The sequence below is a fragment of the Panthera onca genome, chromosome B4 (genome assembly GCF_046562875.1).
Source record: "Panthera onca isolate mPanOnc1 chromosome B4, mPanOnc1 haplotype 2, whole genome shotgun sequence".
Lineage (NCBI taxonomy): Eukaryota > Metazoa > Chordata > Mammalia > Carnivora > Felidae > Panthera > Panthera onca.
The window spans coordinates 11,508,280-11,529,664 of NC_138345.1; the positions used below are offsets into that span (position 1 = coordinate 11,508,280).

General features: G+C 45.6%; 1 protein-coding gene across 6 annotated transcripts in view; it reads left to right on the forward strand.

Moving 5' to 3' along the window:
* CAMK1D (calcium/calmodulin dependent protein kinase ID) overlaps positions 1-21,385 on the forward strand; it is a 501,767-nt gene that overhangs the window by 304,252 nt on the left and 176,130 nt on the right. The gene's annotated exons all lie outside the window — the stretch shown is intronic.

The window sequence follows — 21,385 nt, forward strand, 5'->3', positions numbered from 1 at the left end:
GCTGTCTTTAGGGTGAGAGTTGATAGAGCCTTCCGAGTTTACACGTGAGGACGGGTGGATGAAGAAGCGGGGGGACCAAGAAGATGCACCACTGGGGATAAAGCAGCCCCCGCGGCATGTCTCGCCTTCAAGTGAACATTCCCTAAGAGCTGAAACTATGCCTTGTACTCTTAGGATCCTTCTTGGTACTTGATGGTTCATTATCTTGTGACGCAAGAGGAACTGTTCTGAGGTTGCATTCAGGACTTTATTTTCAGGGGCGCCTGGGTGGCTCAGTCGGCCAAGCATCCGACTCTTGATTTCAGCTCAGGTCATGACCTCCTGGATCATGGGATTGAGCCCTGTGTCGGGGTCTGCTCTGGCAGTGCAGAGCTTACTTGGGATTCTCTGTCCCTCCTCTCTCTCTGCCCATCCCCTGCTCACATTCTCTCTCTCTCTCTCTCTCTCTCTCACTCAAAATAATAAACTTTAAAAAAGACTTTATTTTGAAAATGTGTCATGATTTAAATCTCCAGAGGTCAGCACAGACCCCTTGAAGCTCTCTCTTGCTGATCTCACAGCAATTTTTACACGTGCAAAATATTTGTCAGTAAAGGAGTTTTGAGAGTCGGTATTTGAAGGGCGGTGGTGAATCTTAGTGAAAGGGGTTTTGTTCTATTGAATGTGGTAAAAAAAAAAAAAAATCAAGACATTGTCCATCATTGTTCACAACGGGGAACAGTTCAGATCATGGGGTAGGAAGGAGACAAACGGATATGACGGCATAGAGCTGCTTGAGGTTATGCATTTGCCACTGTCTGAGAGTTTTATCCAGTAGGATACAAGCGCCTTGAGAGCAGAAACTCTCCGTCTCTATCCCCACATGCAGGAGGTTCTCATGAAATACTTGTTGAACGAATGAGTAAATGAAAAAAACCCTCAGAAGCACAACGCCAAGGTTGGTGGTCACCAGTGTAGCGGAACTGATCTGTCTCTGGCCTGAATGATGCCCCTGCCCCCTGGTTGGTGGATGAGGTCTCTATTTGATTAAGGCCACACCAAACTCTATTTTAGGCTTCTCTGAGATTTGCAGATGTTGTAGCTTAAGATTCACCTCCCTCCAGAAAGTACCTGGCCCTAGTCCCTTCCCCATTTCCCATGTGACTGTTTTGGGTAGGGGATCAGAGAGTGTCATGTTTTTGAGCAGAATCGCTAAGTGTGAGAAGCCAGCTAAGAATGCGGGGATGCGGATTCAGGGGGAAATAGGAGTGTGAAAGCCTCGTGTGGGGGGAGGGGGGAGTGTATCCTTGGAGGTTAGCGGACTACAGGAAGAGCCCTGTCCATGGCTGATGCACAGTGAGGTGAGTGGTCCGAAAGGCTCGTGGGACCGGGCTGGTTGGGCTTTGTGGGCCATCCCAGGGAGAATGGATCGTATCCTAATTGCGTGGGACACTACTGTAGGCTAGCACCCGATGTAAGGGTCTCCACGTGTATTTGAACCTCACAGCAACCTGAAATAAGTCCGTCAGAGGTAGTTATTCCCATTGTAGAGATGAAGGAAATTGGGGTCTGAGAAGTTCAGAGGCTGGAACCCAGAACTTCCGATGGCCCGTGAGACTTGTCGCTGTTTGCTGTCTCAAGCCTGGCCTAGAAGGGGGAGCATCGGTTTGTAGGCCCCATCGTGAGGCCCCACGACCTGCTGTGCGTGGGTCGTGAGCCGCTCCAATAGGGAGGTAGGCCGTGATGTGTGTGCTAGGATCTGAGAAGCCACTCCTTTTTTCTTCTTTTGGTTCTCTCCCTAGAGTGGCATATTCAATTCTGGGAGAGAAAGCGGGGGGTTGGGAGAGATGCCAGGGGGCAACAGGAAAGTAGACAACAGAGTGTATTGTTGGTCTTACGGGAAGAGGTGAATGGAATGGAAGAGTTTGTCATTTTTGCCCTGAGAAGCAAGAGTGGCAACAGTGATCTTCAAATAACTGAGGTTTCTGGCCAGTGACTTCCGTCTCCACACAAGATTATATTGGAGAAGGTCAGCTTCAAGTGTAACACTGCGGAGCAATCAGGCATAATGAGCTTCATAGCAATGAGCATCGTTAAGCGGCCCACTCAAGGGCTGTTGTAGAAACTTGGTCCCACGGAAATCACCGAGCCATTCTTCTGGAAAGGGGAGGCCCAGTGACGCTCCGACCTTTTGCAATTGCTGGACTCTCTGAGGCTGTGATCCCGGTAAGTTTGACGTTCACACGGAAAGAAGAATTTTCGGGTTTGGCACCACCTGCCCTGGGACAGAGGATCCCGGACCTCCGGCCTCACGGGGGTGCCGTGACTATGGGCTGAGCCAGCCTCCTCCCGAGGGCCTTCGCTTGCACTGTATCCGCTCAGAGGAGCTTTTTGTTTTGTTTCTTCGGGAATGACTTTCAACCCCATCATGGTTAAAAACAATTGTTTTCCGTGGGGCTCGACCAGTTCTTTGGCAGGTTCTCGTGGGTAAGCACCCACTCCGTTCTCCCAGGCACCTTATTCTCATGCCGCACAGCGTAGAATGTGCAGTGAAAAAAATAAAACATAACCGCAGAACCCACCATCTGCTTTGTCAGGAGACACCTCCAAACAGAGGCCTCCAAGGGTTCCTCTGGCAGCTGTCTTCAGCCATCAGATAGCCCCCACATGGCCAGCCTGTCGTCCCACCCATTGTCCTTCAGGCATGGTTCTACAGGGATAGACACGGGATGGAAGGTTTTGAGGCTCATCACGTAACTGAGTGGCATGAGGGACCAAGGAACTCTTGTCCCCTGTCCAGCTGGTACGGCACATCCTTTTCCTTCTGTGTTTCCTTCTATGTACCTTGTGATCAGGAGACACTCTGCCCGGACCTCTGGGACTGCTTGATCTGCCTTCCCCACTGAGTGTCAGCATGATTCTAGACTTTTCTGTGATGCCGATGTCCCACATGCTTGCACCTAGAGTCTGATGCAGCTGTTCTCCCTACCAGCCCGTTCCCTGTCACCTTCCCTGCCACTGAGAGGCAATGTGTCAGGGTTCCCAGGGGGGGAAGGGGGCCTCATAGCATGAGCCAGGCATTTGGAGGTCATTTTGGTGGCCATGTTCAGTGGGGCGTGGGTGACAGCGTAAAGAGGAGATTAGGATTTGGTCTGGTCAGTCCTCCGTTTGTTCATTCATTCATTCATTCATTCATTCCACATGTGCCAGTACAGAGCTAAGGAGATAGGATACAACAGTAACTAAGACAGTCTTCATTTTGATGGGGGTCACATGGGAGGGGGGTAGGTAACAATATACCATATAATTTCAGAAGTTGATGTGTGCTATGAAGGCTATGAGAGGGTGCTGTGGGGGTCAGTGGCGGAGGACGAGGGCTTGGGGGCTGGGAGGCCCCTCTGTGGACCGTGCACCGAGAGCCCGATGTCCCAGTACCATCTGCTCGTGGGGACAGCCGCACAGACAAGTGCCATCTCCTGTGATGTCTAGCCCACAGATGCTTCCCCCCTTTCCTCCCTCTGTTGGTTTAATAAATATAATCACTGAAACATCTGAGTGCAAAACTGTTCAGACTTCACCATTTAGAGTAAATGTGACATCTTCACTCACCAGTCATTTCCCGAGCGTCCTCCAAGCCCATGGTGTCCCGCGGAGGGATGGGGAGGAGGTCCTGCCCTCAGGAGCTCCAGTCTGGGGGTGGGTGCAGGGGTAGACACCTCTCAAAGGCAGGAGGGCCCAGGGGACCTTCCCAGGGCTGGAAGAGGCCCGTCTGCATTTCAGGTCAGTTGGCACCCGGCACTGCAAATGTCCACAGTCGGTAGAAATGAGGCAGCAGCAACTGGTTTTATTTTTAAATGTTAAACCGAAGTTCAGAGCCAGAGCAGGGATCGGTCTAACTAAGGCTTTTTATCTCATCACGATTAATTCTTTTCTTCCTTCTTTCCTACAATGGGTGATTCCTGATAAAACCCAGCATTTTCATCTTATAGTTAAGTGACGCTCCGTTGAGCACTTTATGAGTGCGGATACACTAATTTTTTATTTTTATTTATTTATTTTTAGAACAGAAATTTATTTCTCACAGTTCTGGAGGCTGGAAGTCCATGATCAAGTCGCCAGCCGGTTCGGTTTCTGGCGAGGGCTCTCTTCTCAGCTTGCAGATGGCCTCCTTCTAGGGTCCACACGTGGCCAAGACAGAGGGCTGTCTTGTGTGTCCTCTCATGATGGCACTAATCCTACTGCATCAGGGCTCCACCCTGATGCCCTCCAATTCATTATTTAAAATGCATCTTTCACTAGTGATAAGTAGCCTACTAGGCTGGAAAGAAAACCAAGCTATTTAAAGTGGAAGAAATCTCTCCCTTGATTACTGTGAGTTTCTCCATCCAGACATTGTATTTCTTTGTTTATTTTATTATTTTTAAAATGTTTATTTTTGAGAGAGAGACACACAGAGAGAGAGCAGGGGAGGGGCAGGGAGAGGGAGACACACAATTCAAAGCAGGCTCCAGGCTCTGAGCTGTCAACACAGAGCCTGATGTGGGGCTCGAGCCTACGAACTGTGATATCATGACCTGAGCTGAAGTTGGATGCTTAACCGACTGAGCCACCCATACACCCCTCCATCCAGACATTTTAAATACTTTCTGAATTGTCCTTGGAGGGTTTGTGTGTGTGTGTGTGTGTGTGTGGTAAAGTACACATAAAATTTACCATCTTAGCCATTTTTAAGTGTACAGCCCAGTGGCATGAAATACATCACATTGCTTCTCACTCATCACCTGCAGAGTCTTTCCATCTTGCTCAAGACCTTGGAGTGTGTTTGTACAGCTTCCTTTGCTAGTAGGCATGTTTTGTTTAGCTTAGGTACCAGGTGTTTTATATGTTATCTAATTTAATTGTCACCATAATCCTTTAAGGGGACTTTTTTTTAATTAACATTTTTATTTATTTTTGAGAGACAGAGACAGAGTGCAGGCAGGGGAGGGGCAGAGAGAGAGGGAGACACAGAATCGGAAGCAGACTCTAGGCTTTGAGCTGTCAGCACAGAGCCCGATGCGGGGCTCTAACCCACGAACCGCGAGATCGTGACCTGAGCAGAAGTCGGACGCTCAACCGACTGAGCCACCCAGGCACCCCTATAAGGGGACATTATACACACTATTTTTATGATGAGAAAAGAGACTGAGAGGGGTTACCCTGCTGAAGGGTACCCAGCCAGTAGAGGTTGGGATGGGAATTTGTACTCAGCTCCTCCAAAGACATGGCTTTCCCCGCCCCCGCCCCCCCCCCCCCCCCCCGCCCCCGACTTGTTCCGTGGTGATTTTCAGCTTGCAGTTCTGATTCTGGCATCTTGCCTCCCCGCAGTCACTGTCTTCAGCACAGACAAGAGCACTGTTCACATTTTTCTCAGAATGCTCGGCATGTTTCCCTTGTGCTCAGATTTTCCTAATCAATAAACGTGAGCGCCAACACAACAGGCATCTGCAAAGACGGCTAAAAATTAAAACCATGCTTTCTTTTGGAAGACGATGTGGAACCGTATCCCTAAAATGTGACGACCATGTACCTCTGCTGAGAATATTTCCCCCTCTAAAAAGTCACGCGGTAGTTTTTTTAAGTAACGCGAGGCAGCAAATATCTTCCCCGTTACATGTATCTTTCTGCCCATTGACGATGGCATCTGTGTCTTTCTTTTGTGACAACAAGTGGATGTATGACATAGGATTTCCTTCTTAGCCTCATCCTTGGCTGGGATGTGTGCGGTGGTAGGCTGGGGAAATGTTGATACTATGGAAGGTCCAGGGAAGATCCCCATGGTGCTGGTACCAGACTTGCTAATGTACAGGTGCCCTGGTTTTTTGGGGGTGGGGGGTCCAAGTCAGTTGCATAAAATCGTGCAAATGTTAGCCATCTTTTTTATTCTTGGAAGAAACAGTCTGTTAGAGAACATGGTTAGGAATTAGCAGTAAAGCATCCTCAGCTCCTTCCCCGTTATGAGGCTGTGGTACTATATTAAGGCATATCACTCAGATGGTAACATCAAACATATGGTAGAAGAGGGAAAGAAACATGTGCTTTCTCTAGTTTGACATGCAAATAAGAGGGAAAACACTGCAAAGGCAGAAGCTGGCTTCTAATATTAGAGAGCAGGGGAAGGCCACCCAGCACCCCGACCGGGAGCCCCGTGACATCCCCTCCTCACCTCCCCACTACCACCCCTCCTGCTGGCCGGTGCCTCCAGTGACCACAGGCAGCAGAATGATGGGAGGAGGTGGGTGGAGCTCCCAAGATCCTTGTGGTGAGAAGCCCTCAGGGAATAGAAGGAGCCCCCTCCACCTCTGTCTCTACCCCCCATCTCTGCCTCCCCTTCCCTTCTCCCTTCTCTGACACACAGTAGCACTTTCCTCATCCACTGACCCAAAGGTCAATGTGAAGGGCTGGGGATTGACAGAGGTCAAGGTCCCAGCTGATTTTTCAGTTTTTCCCATCCGCAGATCCGTAGTTTTCATCCTATGACCCTCCTCAAGTTGACTTTTAATGGCTCTGCGTTGCCGTCTGGATAAAGTCCAACCTCCTGGCCTGGCTGTTCTCCATGCTCTAGCCCTCGTTCTTGGCTTCACCCCTGCGCCTCCACCATCCTTCCCCATCCCCACCCCCAGTGCTTTATAATCCAAGTCCTCCGTGCTGTTCACAACGTGCCGTGCTCTCTGCCCCCCCCCCCCGGCCCCCATTTTGCAAAGCCTCTTCTCTGCCTGGAGGACACCGTCTGCCTTATTCCCAGCCCAGCCCAACTCACTTTGCTTGAGTAAAGCCTACTGGTCCTTCATCTGTCTCATTCATTTCCATCAGGAAGTCTTTTCCAAGCCCCTGCAGCTGCTCAGGCTCCCCCCACCCCGCTTGATCCCACAACCCCAAGTTGACATGCCACTCACAGCATAGCCTGTCCACTGCAGTCTCCGTGTCCTCTGAGACAACCTAGGGGGTTTGCTCATAGCTCTGTCCTCAGATTCAGTGAATGTCTGCTGAAGGAATAGGCTTACCCCCTCTGGCACTGCCTGTGCAGACCTCCCTGCCTGTGCCTCATTTTGTATCATCAGATCCTCTTTTTTTTTTTTTAATGTTTATTTGCTTTTGAGAGACAGAGCACGGGTGGGAGAGGGGCAGAGAGAGAGGGAGACACAGAATCGGAAGCAGGCTCCAGGCTCCGAACTGTCAGCACAGAGTCCAACGCGGGGCTCAAACCCACAGACCGTGAGATCATGACCCGAGCCGAAGTCAGACGCTCACCCGACTGAGCCCCCCAGGTGCCCCTGTATCATCAGATCCTTAAATGTGGTGGAAGTGTGGGAGGGGGAAGGTGAGACTGTACCTTCTCTCCACTGTGGTGGGGAAAGCCTCTCAGAGACACCTTCTCTGGCCACTGTTGTCTCCATCACTGTCTCTGTCTCCGCCAGTTGCCTCCCAGTGGTTAGTACAACAGGCGATCTCACCTGTCTCGTTCTCTTCTGGGGTGGGGGCCTCATCCCTCAGTTTTTTCCTGCGACACACAGGGGTTCAGTATCTCCTGCCGAATGTGCACATTAATTCATTTGGTGGCAGTAAAGTACAGGACTCTCAGCGTCAGAAGGAAAAAAACAGCTCTCCCTTTATTTGCCTTACAAATATGGAGAAAAAGTTTTTCAAGAAGTAGGATCAAAATCAGAAAGGGCTTTGGGGGTTGGTCTATTCTGCTCACCCCGACTCCCAGGAAGCCCCAGGAGAATGTGCTTCTCCATTTTTTCTAGGACACACTCATGTGAAAACTTGCTTTAAAAGAGATCTAATGTTTATTTACTTTTTAATTAACATTTTGTTTTTCACTGTCCATCTGTTTATTATGTGTTTAGTTACATTGATTTGCATATTATTGCACTCATTACCAGATCCTTTAAGCCCTTAGGTGGTTCTCATTACAGTGCTCTGTGGGAAAGGATTATTATGTAACAATCCAATGACTCGTGGATATATATTCCCTAATTGGAGATTCTGTCTGCATCCCTGGTGTTCACCTGGAGACTTCCCTGCACCTGAAACTTTACATGAAAACTCCCTCGGTGGATGTGCCGGAATCATTGATGATTTCTGATAGCACTAGTGCCTCAAACTCTGTGACTTTAATGAGGGAAAAAAACTGTATTGGATGATAGAAACCGACAGATGTCCTTATTATTATTCCACAGAACAGCTCCTTCCTCTCACCAAGGAGAATCTGTGTTCCTAGACCCAGTAATTTCTGCTCCTAGAAAACTCTTCCCGTTCACTCTGCTTGGGAGTATGTTTTTCCTGATTTGGGATTTTGGTTGCTGTCAGCTTGCCTCCATCCGATTCAATTAGGCGAGGCTCTGTGTCGGTTACAGGTTTTGCCAGCAGGGGGCGGTAGAAAGTAAAAGGATTTTAGATTGGGCACACCTGGGAGCCTCTCGGTTCCCAGGCCCCCTCCCTGTAGAGATGGGCGTTGTGCTTTCTGTGTCACACGTGGCAACCCCACGTGCTAGCACAGAGCTTTCCACGTGTGAGTGCTTCGTGAAAGTGTGTTGTATCAACGGCATTGAACCTGGCTTGGGGAGCTTATTCTTTGCAAACCTATTGGACAGACCAGCTACAACAGCTCAGCGGCAGTTGGTACTTTATTTGGAAACCACGAGGATGTTTTAATGGACAACCCTAAAGCATTTTTTTGTTGTTGTTTCGTGAGATAAAATCGGGCTCTTTGCATCTGTCTGCAATTCGGTAAAAAGAAGATTGAGCACACTTTTTACACATTTTCAGAGAATATTCCTGACCGAAGCTCTCCTGTGTTGCTATGTGTTGCTCCTGAGTTTGCTGGGCGTGGCCTAGCTCTGTTTTTACTGCAGTGCTCCACAAATGGGATCTTTTTCGGTGTGGTGACATGGAAAAGATTGGAATCTCTCTCTTAACTGTGTATTCTGGGTAAATTCTTTCTTTCAAGTTGATTAAAAAAATTTTTTTTTAATGTTTATTTGTTTTTTGAGGGACAGAGCGTGAGTGGGGGAGGGGCAGAGAGAGATGTTGACACAGAATGCGAAGCAGGCTCCAGGCTCTGAACTGACAGCACAGAGCCTGACGAGTGGCTGGAACTCACAAACCATGAGATCATGACCCGAACTCACAAACCATGAGATCATGACCCGAGCCAAAGTCGAACTCTTAACTGACTGAGCCACCCAGACACCCCTCTTTCAAGTTGATTTTAAAGAATGCTTGCTTTATCAGGGTTGCCTGGCCGGCTCAGTCAGTAGATCATGTGACTCTTGACCTCTGGGTCATGAGTTCAAGCCCCACATTGTGGGTGGGGCTTACTTAAAAATAAAATAAATAAACAGAAGATAAAAAAAATAAAGACTATGCTATCAGTTATCATTGATATCCTTTGGCTTAAAATACAGTTTTCGTAAATTATTTTGACTTAAAAATGAGTGAATATTTAAACGATAGAAACAGCTAAGTCTATAGCTATAAAGTTGATTCTTTATAGACTGTGAAACACGTCATGGAAGAGAGCTGTGTTGCGAGCACCTGAAAAAAAGGAAGCAGGAAAAACTTAGAGGCAGCAGTGAGTTTTCAGCAAAATTTTGACCTGGATGAAATTTCATGTGCCAGCAATGCTGTACCTGTTACCGTGTGTTGTAATTATTTATTGGCCTATCGATGGACTAGACTGTGATTTCCTTGAGGCATGGGCCGAAGGTCATTGAGTGCAGCCCTGACATGAGCTGGTGTGTAGTAAGTTTCAGTAGATGATTGTTGAATGAATTAGTGAATATCCTTGGAGGTGAGATAGGAATCCCTCTCTCTCTCTCTCTCTCTCTCACACACACACACACACACACACACACACACACACACAATGTCACACTTAAATGGATGGATGTTTGGTTGAGCAGTCATGCCCAAACGCTGTTGATCAATGGACAGGAGGAACCTGAAAGGAAATTTCTAGGGATTTTCCCCAGGGCTGCCTCAGAACATATTTTTTCCAATAGCATACTTATTAAATTTACATATGGCCAGAGGCTAGATTCAAAAATAATTCTACCAGTAATAGATGACACAATAAATTAAATTTACCCTAATACTGGTCTCTTTTCTTTTCATTTTTTTTTTTTTGCATGTTTTGTATGCTTTTAATTTGATTTTCCACCCACTCTCTTTATTTTAGGGTTTCTAGTTATGATTGGGTCTTGACAATACAGAAGGATATAGAATGCTCTGTAGTCATTTCCAGTGAGTATAGGGGAGTGTTCTATGAAGAAAATTTCAGAGTTTTTCCTAGTATATTTGAGGTTAAAAAAAAATGAGTCAAAAGTAGTCTTGGAAGAGTGAGTTACGTAACTTTTCTTTCTTTCTCTTTTTCCCCCCAAATGACTGTAAAAACTAGGGTAACTTATTTATTCTCCTTGGCAAGCAACACATTCTTTTCATGTGGTCTGTGCAAGCCAGCCTTCTTTGGGTGTAAAAGTCCCCTGTCCCCCAGTCCTCTCACCCATTGCCCCTTCCCCCAGAGCTGCCTGAGTAAAACAAACAGGACAGAGTTACCTCTTTGAATGTCTCAACAAAAATAAATGTCTCTTTTTTCCACTCGTGTGAGTCCAAAACATAAATGCAAGCCAGACCCAAGGATTATGCCAAGGGACTAAACCTTTAACACCAAAATTCAATTCCTTTCATGTCTGTGACAGATCAGATAACCCAACATCTCACAACGCCATCAAATTCAATATTTCCTTACCTAAAGCTTTTGCCTCATCACTGGAAACCTCCATGACCTTTCTCCTCAGAAGCTGGCTCATCTTCATTCCTCTCCTGGGTTGTCGCTCCTGCCTCAGCATTTGGCTTGCCTTCACCTTTTCCTCAGAGCTCCTGGCGCTTCCCAGCCATCTGGGCTTTGGAACTTTCCCCGTAGAATCTCAGTAACCTCAGACGTGGAGGTTCTCCGCTGATTCTGAAGGAGCTCCAAGCCTTTTGTACTAAATTATATATTTTCCCTACTGGTTGTGCAAGCTCTGACTCCTATCTTCTGTAACTCTGCAGAGAAATCACTTTCTACATTATTTTTTCATAAGCCATTACAAGTTCCTATGAATTTCACGTTAATATTCCAAAAGGCTGTGTTCAGTGGATCTTTTCTTTATCTGTGACGAAAGTGGAAATAGGTGTCAGGTTGCTCACATAGAAGTTTCATATGTTAGGATTTGACTTCTTTTTTTTTTATGTTTAGTTTTGAGAGAGAGAGAGAGAGAAAGAGAGAGAGAGTCAGGGAGGGGCAGAGAGAGAGAAGGAGACACAGAATGTGAAGTAGGCTCCAGGCTCTGAGCCCGATGTGTGGCTTAAACTCATGAACTGTGAGATCATGACCTGGGCCGAAGTCAGAGGCCCAACAGACCGAGCCACCCAGGCGCCCAGGATTTGGTTTCTGATATGCAGAAATCTAAGTGGGATTGTTTGAAGGTTAGATAATTTCACAAATGGTTTCAATCCACTTCCTTCTTCTATAGAGCAGATTTTTAGCATCTCACCTTTATCATGTCTCTCAGATATCATCTTCTGTCTTGTTATTTTCACAAGTCTCAGTGGCTGAACACTTCCTTGAAGGGTATGAGGAGCAGTTAACACTTTCCCCACACTTTCTGTTGGATAGGAGCAACCATTTACCCCCCACTGTTTTTAGCCAGGATCCATAATAATGACATATTTGTCATTACACTAACCCTATGGTTTTCAACTGGATTTCTAAAGCTAGATATGAACTATAATTCTGTTTTTGTTCAAACTTAGGGAACAACTCAGAATAATGCAAACTTCTTCAGTTATTGGACCGTCTGTATCAATTGGGATGCCTTTGATTGTAACCAACAGAAAACAAAGCTGAAATTGACTCAAGCAACCAAGGAGGGAGATTGGTTGGTGTGTTTGACCCTCCAAAGACAGGATGGGTTATATTTGGTTTGATTCAGTAAAACAATACTTGAGATCAAGACCTTGGCTTCTGCCCTTTTTTTTTTTTTTTTTTTTTTTTTGCTGTGCGGTCCACAGCTTCATTCTAGAGTTTCTTCTTTGCTCACAAGATGGCTGCCAGCAGCTTCTAGAACAGTTGTGTCCTTGCTCCAGGCCTGAGCCAGATGCCTCACACAGTCTTACTGCCAGAGGTAGAGGTGATTTTCCCCAAAGCACAGGCTGTGAGTCAGCAATGTAGACCCAGTGAAAATCAAGAACTTAATGAAGGAAGAGGTTCATGGCCAATGAGAGGCAACCTAGTGCCTGCCACAACCATGTGAAAATAGCCTATGGACAGACAGTTCATCTAAAAATACTCCCTATGTTGTAAATAAGACTAAGGATATGTTACAGTTAATGTGTCCATTTTCATTATGAGGCTACCTGGCTTTATTTAAATTATTTTCATACTGTTTGAAGAATTTCTGTAATTCATCACACATGCTTAGTTTTTTGTTTTTTGTTTTTTTTTTAAGTAATTGAAACGTCATAAATAGCTTCTGTTGAGGATCGTCCGCTAAAATAGAAAATAAATGTAAGAAGAATGACTTACTATTCCTGTTTCTTCTGTTAAGTATTTTTATCCAGAAACTAGGTAAAACCTTGAATCTTTGTATGAGAGGTGATTTCTGAAGTAAAACAGTCTTTCTTTAAATTTTTTTATTTAAAAATAATTTTTTTAATGTTTATTTATTTTTGAGAGACAGAGAGAGCAGAGAGAGAGGGAGACACAGAATCTGAAGCAGGCTCCCAGGCTCCGAACTGTCAGCACAGAGCCCAATGTGGGGCTCGAACTCACAAACGGTGAGATCATGCCCTGAGCCAGAGTCAGACACTTAACTGACTGAGCCACCCAGGCACCCCTGAAGTAAAGCATTCTTGTAATTGATTTTAAAATAGTTTTTTCACGGATGTTAAGATAGTAATTTCCTGAACTGTCAGTGAGACTTTTCAATATTCTTTCATTTTAATAGTTCATAGTTTCTCCCCAGCTGACTTTCAAGAACCCTCTCTGACCACAATTATAGATAGAGTAGAAAAGTGAAAAAAATCTTGTTATGTAACTAATACTGTCATGCTATTACAGAAATAGTCAAACTTCTCTTTCTCTGGAAAAATTAACTTTTCTCAAAGAAATACGGCGAGATACATCCATGCTTTTGTTTCAAAGGCAATTCCTGTGGTAGAAAGAAGTCCGTTTAGGAATGAGTCATGGGTTGGAATCCAGAATGTGCCACATAAGTAACCCGCGCTGATTGCTAAATCCCTTGAAATGTGTTTCCTTTCTTGTAGCGTAAGGATAATACGCCCCTCCCCAAGCATTTCAGTTATTTTTTTTTAATTTTTAACGTTTATTATTCATTTTTGAGAGACAGAGACAGAGTGTGAAGGGGAGAGGGGGACACGGAATCAGAAGCAGCCTCCAGACTCCGAGTTGTCAGCACAGGGCCTGTTGTGGGGCTCGAACCCATGAACTATGAGATCATGACCTGAGCCAAAGTTGGATGCTTAACTGACTGAGCCACCCAGGCACCCCACAGTTGTTCTAATAAGACATTGAAATGAGGGGTGATTAACCCAGTGTCCTGCACGTAGAAAGCTCTACGTACATGGTAGTGATTTAAAAAAATATGAGACTACCAACATCCAACTGAATTGCAGAAATTATTCTACTGCTTTAAAGCTTTACAAATTCTCTATCCTTTGTCATGTTGGATTCTTTTTCTTTAGAAACATAATAATTGCCTTCAAAATGTTCTGTATGCCAGGACTTAGTAGAGAAGCTGTCATTGTGAAGTTTATATACACAGTTCCATGTGTGAATGTATATGGAGAGGGGAAGAGGCTGGCTTTCATCTGGGGAAGGTTCTGTCCTGATCCCCAGCAAGAAGAACCCTGGCTCACGGGTCCCTTCCAGCCCCTGTGCCAACCATGCCCTTCTCCTGGGTGAGGTGTCTGCAGGGAATGCAGGCCCAGGGAGATAATTCCCACCAAGTACATGTACCCTCCACTCTGCCCCCAGAGACCCTCCCCATTCCATCACCTTGAGAGGAATCGGAGAACCCCAAATTCAGACTGGGTAGGAGGTAGAAGGTGTTTTACTTACTACCTTGTTGTCTTCATTTATCACTTCATTTCTACAACAACTGTTTATTCATAGAATATAAAGAAATGATATACCGGGACATATTGTCATAAGTAGCTGAGAGTTTATTGGACAGTCGTCTCATTTTTCCATCTGTAAATGGAGGGCTGGCTACAACAAAATGGTTCCCAAATTTGACTAATCATCTGAATTGCCAGAGACTTTATTTATTTTTTTATTTTTAAAAATTTTTAGCATTTACTTATTTTTGAGGGAGAAAGGGTGAGCTGGGGAGGGCCAGAGAGAGAGGGAGACACAGAATCCGAAGCAGGCTCCAGGTTCCGAGCTGTCAGCACAGAGCCTGACGCGGAGCTCGAACTCACAAACCGTGAGATCATGACCTGAGCCGAAGTCGGACGCTTACCCAACTGAGCCACCCAGGCATCCCAGAATTGTCAGAGACTTTAAAAAATATACATGATTCCCAGGTCCCACCAGCCTGGCAATGGTGTTTTAGTAGAATCTGGTATGAGGTGCAAATGTATGTTGTTGTTGTTTTTTTCTCTGTTACTTGGGGGAGCTTGATGATCAGTTGATCTCTGCCACTGCACTAGACAGACTTTAGGGTTATTCTGTTTATTTATTCTCCACTTCAAAGATTATTTTCCAATATATGTGGAGATCAGGGGCCATGTGCTCATTGGGAGACGCTTTATTTATTTGGTATCTCTTAAGATCTGTGGTGTGCCGAGTTTGAACACACACTAATACAGAGAGGCAGCCGTGAGGTTCACTGCCTTGACTTTCAGTCTGTGTTTTTATTAGGTACCAAGTTTGAAAGACAGTTAAGAAGAAAAAGAGCAGATAGTCTCTGAAAGGAAAGAGGCCAAACTGGTAAATGGCCCGAGTCTGTTTGCTGGGAGCCCATGGAAGGTTAGGCGGGTTTCTGAATTACCAGAAATTCCATTAAGTAACTCGCATGTTCTCTATTCAAGGTGTTTGTGGTTGTCACAGATAAAAAAAGTCCTTCCAATATGTACAGTGTGTTTTCTGGAGACAACGGTCAATGACATTCCAATTCTGGAGATATAGGAAAACTGAAGAACAAAACCCCAGATAATGACAGATAGGTTTTCTTTCTTACAACCCCCCCTTCCTTTAGAGAAAAAAAAAAAAAAAAAAAAAAAAAAACAGCGGAAAGAATCATGAACTTGACATTTCACAAGACTCTAGTCTTCCCATCACTGCCTATTAAGAGTTCCTAGTTAGCCTCGATCCCCAAAGAAGTCTAGACATTTACACTGTTGTCAGATTGACGTTTTATACTTGCTCATGATGAAAGAGAAACGTACATATGAACTTTCCACTTGGGAAATTAAACATGGACTGGAGTAAAGTGAATTTCATGTTCAAAGTTACCCCGTCTGCAGGAGAGTTAGGGTAGGTCTTCAAGCATGGTTTTTAAGGAGCTTTTTCACCCTGCTCAATTTAAAAATTTCTGCAACATAAAACACTCCATTTCCTTTCTTCAGAGCTGGGTCTTTTGCAAATTGCTTCTTCATTCCTTTAGCGTAAAACCCCCACTGTTGAACTTGGCACCAAAGCCTCTCATGAGGTTCCCCAGTGTACCTTCATCGACTGGTCTCCCCTGACCCCTACCCACCCGAGCACTCTTCTGTCCCAACACAGCACACTACTCTTCTGTGTCTTTGCAAATGCTGCTCCCTGCATCTGGTGTGCTTTTTTCCTTGTCTTCCTCTATGTGATAAACTTGCTGGCACCCAGAGCTCATGGAAGACATGGAACCTGGCTGTGTTTCACCGCCTCCCCCACCCCCCACCCTTGGCCGGCTTCCTGGCAGGACATGGGTCATGATGTATCATGATGGTTATAAGCACATCTGTCTTCCCACACTGTATTGGGCGTTGCTTGGCTTTAGGGACTGTCTCATTAGTCTTTATTCCCCACTGCTTACTTAGCCCCATGTCTGGTTCTTGTAGGTACTCTCTCACTGTTTTATGAAGTCTAGGTCTGTGAGTTTTATGCGTGCTATCTGCAAATAAGGGATGCAGTGAGCTTGGGACAGGACCGTGGTGACAGCAGAAGTCGCACTTCTGCCCTCCCTTCCCCTTCTCCCCGCACACACTTCACCCTGCAGCACAGTGGTGGCTGTCATGCACAGTGCTCTGTCGTGACATCGCATGGCTGTCTTGTCAAGCAGAACTTTTCCGCATTTATTCATCATCAAACCATGTTAGATCTCCAAATGCTACCTCTACCGCCAGCCCCATTCCTCACCCCCCCGAGAAAAAACGAGGGAGAGAAAAAAGGGAAAAGAGGAAAAGCCGCCAGATGGTTCTTCTAACTCCACCTCCTTACTGCAAGAGCCTAGAACTGTCCGTCTTCATTCCCGGAAGTAGAGCTCGCTTCCCCCTAAAGCTCCTGAAATCCACCAGCGCACGGCCACACGGGGCCTTCGGCTGCCTTCTGCTTTTGCATAGTGAGACTGGGAAATAATCCTGAGTCAGGATTGTGTGTGCTTTTCAGGAGGCACACGCTTTGCTCCTTCCTCCACACACGCCCTTTTTCTCTCTGTTTCTTTGCTCCTCAAATGTTCTTGGCACCCTTTCCCTAAGATAAATCATTCTGCTAGGTTCTCTGTGTACAGAGTGTATTACACGGTGCGGGCTGTTCCCGGCCTCTGGTGAAATAGCAGCTCCAAGGCTGTGGACCCAGCAGTGTGACTTGAGACTGGGCTTAAGGACAGTGGCCTCCAAACTGTATATATGTATGTATGTATGTATGTATGTGTATGTGTGTGCACGTGTCTGTGTGTGCATGCATGCACACGTGTGTATATGTGTCTGTGTTTTTATCTCCTCACCACCCTGCCTGTCCCTGTTGTTACGTTGTTAGTTTCTTCATGATTTTAACATAACTTAAAAAGACTCCACAAAGAGGTCAAGGATTGAGGAAGAAGAAGTACATTAGCATCTTCGGGAATAACTTTCCGAGGGACAGCACTTCTCCTTGTACCTGAAAATATACTAATAGTCTTCTTCTAGGGAAGAAACTTTATTCTTTACTTCTGAATTCTTGATTGTACTGGTTTCCTGTCTCCTTCCCTTTTCCCCCCACTCTGCTCTGTTGTTTTCCTTCCTTCTTCATTTTTTAGTAGCAGAACCCTTGTAAAAAATAAATTCTTCTACAGAACCCCGAAACGTAAGCAGGTAAGTGTGGTATTTTATCAGAGTGAATTTGCAAGTTCAGTTTTATGACTTTATTACAGATCCTGGCAAGGAGGCTGCCGCTGAACATGCTGGGGGTCTCCACTGTGTGTTCACATCTGGTATCTCTTGCAGTTGGGTCTGTGCAGTTGTATTTCATTACAATTCCTAAAATATTTATTGAGAACCTGGGGGCTCTGGGGGAAACCGGATGGAGAAGCACCGGCCAAAAGTGACCTCAGTGGAGTCTAGCCAGTGGACAATATGCTCTGATGCTCAGAGAATAAATATCTCTAAACCTGGTTCTGCAAAAAGCAGAATCACCAAAGATGTACCCAGTGGCCTGTGTCTGACCTCAGCCTGGGCCAGTCCCCCCTGTTCTTTGGCTTGGAGACCGTAGACACCTCTGGGACACAGGAATTCGGCAACTGCCATCCTCCCCTTTCTGGCTACCTTTGTGTCATTGTCAGGGCTCCGATGGCGGGATCCACGTGGCTGGATTTCTCCTACCCCGTCGTCCCTCATGGCACAATTGCCTTCCTAATTCCCTTGCAAACTCAGGACTCGAGAGCTGGGTGATTAGCAACTGGTTTATTCACCGTAGTTAATTAGTATTATCATTCCTGAGAATTGCACATAGCCCTGGAGCTCACCCTGGCAAGTTTCTTGAGAACTGATTTCCCCATGGGTTATCATGATCTTTTATTAGCAGGACATAATAAAACTACAAACTCAGAACTGCTTCAGCGTTTAACATCCATCTCCCCTGAAACTATAATTTGGAAAGATGATGTGTATATCACACACCTTTTAAAAAATCGTCAACAAAGGGAAACACACTGTTCTTTCTAATCATGACCCCAGTCAGTCGCAGTTATGAAGAGGTCACTCTTTTCGAGAAAGAGTATAGAGTTGCCCTTATGATACACACTAACAGAGATGATCTCTGTGTTTTTGAAATGTATATATTATACACAACCAACCACAAGCACCCTTATGAATCCCCAACATGTGAGTGCTTGAAAAAAGTGATGTTTTCCATTTGAATGCCCCTGATGATATGAAGGCCTGGGTCTGACCTGAACAGACCGTGTGGCAGCATCAATTACTGATGTGCAAAAACTATCTCTGAACGTGGGTGCTTTCCTAGAACAGCAAGGAATGCTTTAGGGTGCATGTTCAACCCTCTGAAGTCTGAAATGGACTGATGCTAGATGGTTTTCCAAAGAAGACTTTGCTCCTTTTCTATTCTTCTTCTTACTCTTTTCCACCCCATCTTTTTTTTTTTTTTTTTTTTTTTTAACATTTTGCTTCTCACTGTATAAATAAGTGGCACAGCAGTCTAGCAGACTTAGGCAGATGCTCACCTGGCCCCAGATGCTTCATTATCTGGAGGGAGCATAGGCCACAGTCCCATGCCTCTTTGCCCGCACCCCTGGGTCTCTCTGTCAGTGTGAAGGCTGTGCCTGTGCCAGGATCAGGTGGCTAAACCTGTCAGTCGGAGCACCTGTTGGCTCAGCGTGGTCTTGGGTTCAAGTCGTGAAACCCAGGGTGCTCACTGTGGGGGTCAGCGCAGGGAAAAGCATGGGGATTTTATGGTCGGAAAGAAAAAGGAAATGATGTCTTTCCCCAGGATTCCAATGCACTGTTTTGGTCCCCTTTCCTTTTTGCTCACATAAATCCAAGTGTTCAGAGCTAGAAGCATCTAAGATGCTTCTTGGATTCCAGCCCAGAGTCTTCAGTCTGGGGTGCAAATTGTGTGTAATGAAGCCACAGGATGCGGTGCAGGCAGGCGGAGCCTGCTTTTATGTCAGCAGTATTTCATACGGGCATGGCCTCTAAGTTCGCATTGTAATTATCTGCAGTGAACCCGGAACACCTTTGGATGCTGTATTTTCATATCAGTGGAGGTAGTAAATCAAAGTTACAAGGCTTCATCTCTGTTCCGAGACAGGAGAGCCTCTCGATGTTCTCCAGGATTCCAGGCGTCTCTTCTCGTATTGAAACATCCAGAAAATATATATTACTTTGACCAAAGGTTACCAAAAAATCAGAAGAAAGAAAGGACAACATTCCCCTAAATGTCTTAGAGTTTCAAGGTCTGACTGAGAAATATTAGAAGCTGGTGTCGTAGTTGACCAGTTGACACTGGCTCATTTTTCATACTCTCTTCCTGAGGGGACTGAGTTGGCTATAGGTAGACTTGATCCTTTCTCCTCAGGACACCTTACCTTTAAATCAGACCTGTTGTGAAGTAAGTGTATTCGGCCGAGACAACTGCAAGTGGACACCTCAGCTGTGGCACTACCAACCTCCCAAGTATCTCGTGGGGAATACTTGTGCCGTGTTCCAGGGTTTTCGTAGTGAACTCAGTAGTTTACCACTGGATCTCAACCTTTGCATCTGAATCGATTGAGAGGCTTAAAAAATCCTGATGCCCAGGCCACATCCCATGCCGATTAAATCCTAATCTCCAGGGATGGACCTGGGAGTCAGTACGCTTTCAAACTCCTCAGGGAATTCAAACATACAGCCGATTTTGAGACCCACTGTAATTTCTCCTGGGTGGTCATAGGAGTAGGAAAGAAGCATAAAGTTAAACCTTTTAATGATTTGTGTGTGTGTGTGTGTGTGTGTGTGTGTGTGTGTGTGTTTTGTTTTGTTTTCCATTCAGGTATCCAGATTTTGATTATCTTTGGTCTGTAAGACTTTAGGAAGGCCAGAATTTGTTGTGCATTCATTTATTCATTGTTTAGAACATTCAGTGAATGTTGGTATGTGTTGGGTTTTTCACACTGATTTGGACCCAACTTCTTTCTCTTTCATACTAAAGACCACCAGGCATCAGCTGGGTCTCCTGGAGCTCTTCTAGACATGAGCAAAGTAATTAGCCATTTCTCACTTGGTCCACTGCATTGCAGAGGCTGACTGTGGGAAGAGGGAAAAGGAGGTCTTTTCCATGTAAATGGCTTCCTACCTTAAGAAATTCTATTCCATGGCTAACTGATGAACTTACCCACACAGAAGAGCCTGTTGAAACAAGAGTTGTCATCCAGGCTTCTGTGCAGCAAGCACTATCCTAGAGAACTCTGAATATCAGTTTAGAGTCAAGCTTTGGGGGCTCCTATATACTTCGCTTCACTCTGCCTCATTATCATTTTAAACTCATTGATTACTAGAGAGGCCCTCAGAGAGGATCCTGTTCGACAAGTTAATTTCTAGATGAGAAAACTGAGACCCTGGGAAGTGACATCACCAGAATACGGTCCCATAGAGACAGAGCCAGTCAAGGTAGTGCCCCCGACCCCCACCCCAGGGTACCGTTACAGGCGCTAGCCTTGCCTCCCAAGGCTGTCAGGGAATGCTGGCCAGGCCCCCACCCTGTGTATTCTACATGGTGCGAAGGATGCCGGAGATGCCTTTTTTGAAAACGTGGTCAGCTGCACACAAGGATTTTAATTGTTGTTTGTTTGTTTTTAAGAATTCAAAGCAAAACTTATTTCACAATGAGAGAGTATCACATGTGGTACTTACTCCTTAAAAACAACAACAATAAAACTGCCTTGCATTCTTAAGATGTAGTTGATACACTTACCCATCTTTGCTCTTTAGTCTCCCATTGATTACAGCTCCATCTGCTGGTGGCAAAGAGATGATTTGAAGCTTTGGATTTTGAATTCTGGTCTTTCCTGTGGCCGCCCATATTCTCAACAGACAAGATCTCACCGTATATGTAATATGATACATACATGTGTACCTCTACACATAGATATGTATGTGTAAACAGATAAAAAATGAGACCATATGTTTTAAATTTTTTTTAATGTTTATTTTTGAGAGAGAGGGAGACAGTGTGAGCAGGGCAGGGGCAGAGAGAGAGGGAGACACAGAATCTGAAGCAGCCTTCAGGCTCTGAGCTGTCAGCACAGAGCCCGTCACAGGGCTCGAACTCACGAGCCATGAGATCGTGACCTGAGCTGAAGTCAGACACTGAACCGACTGGGCCACCCAGGCGCCCTGAGACCATATACTTTAA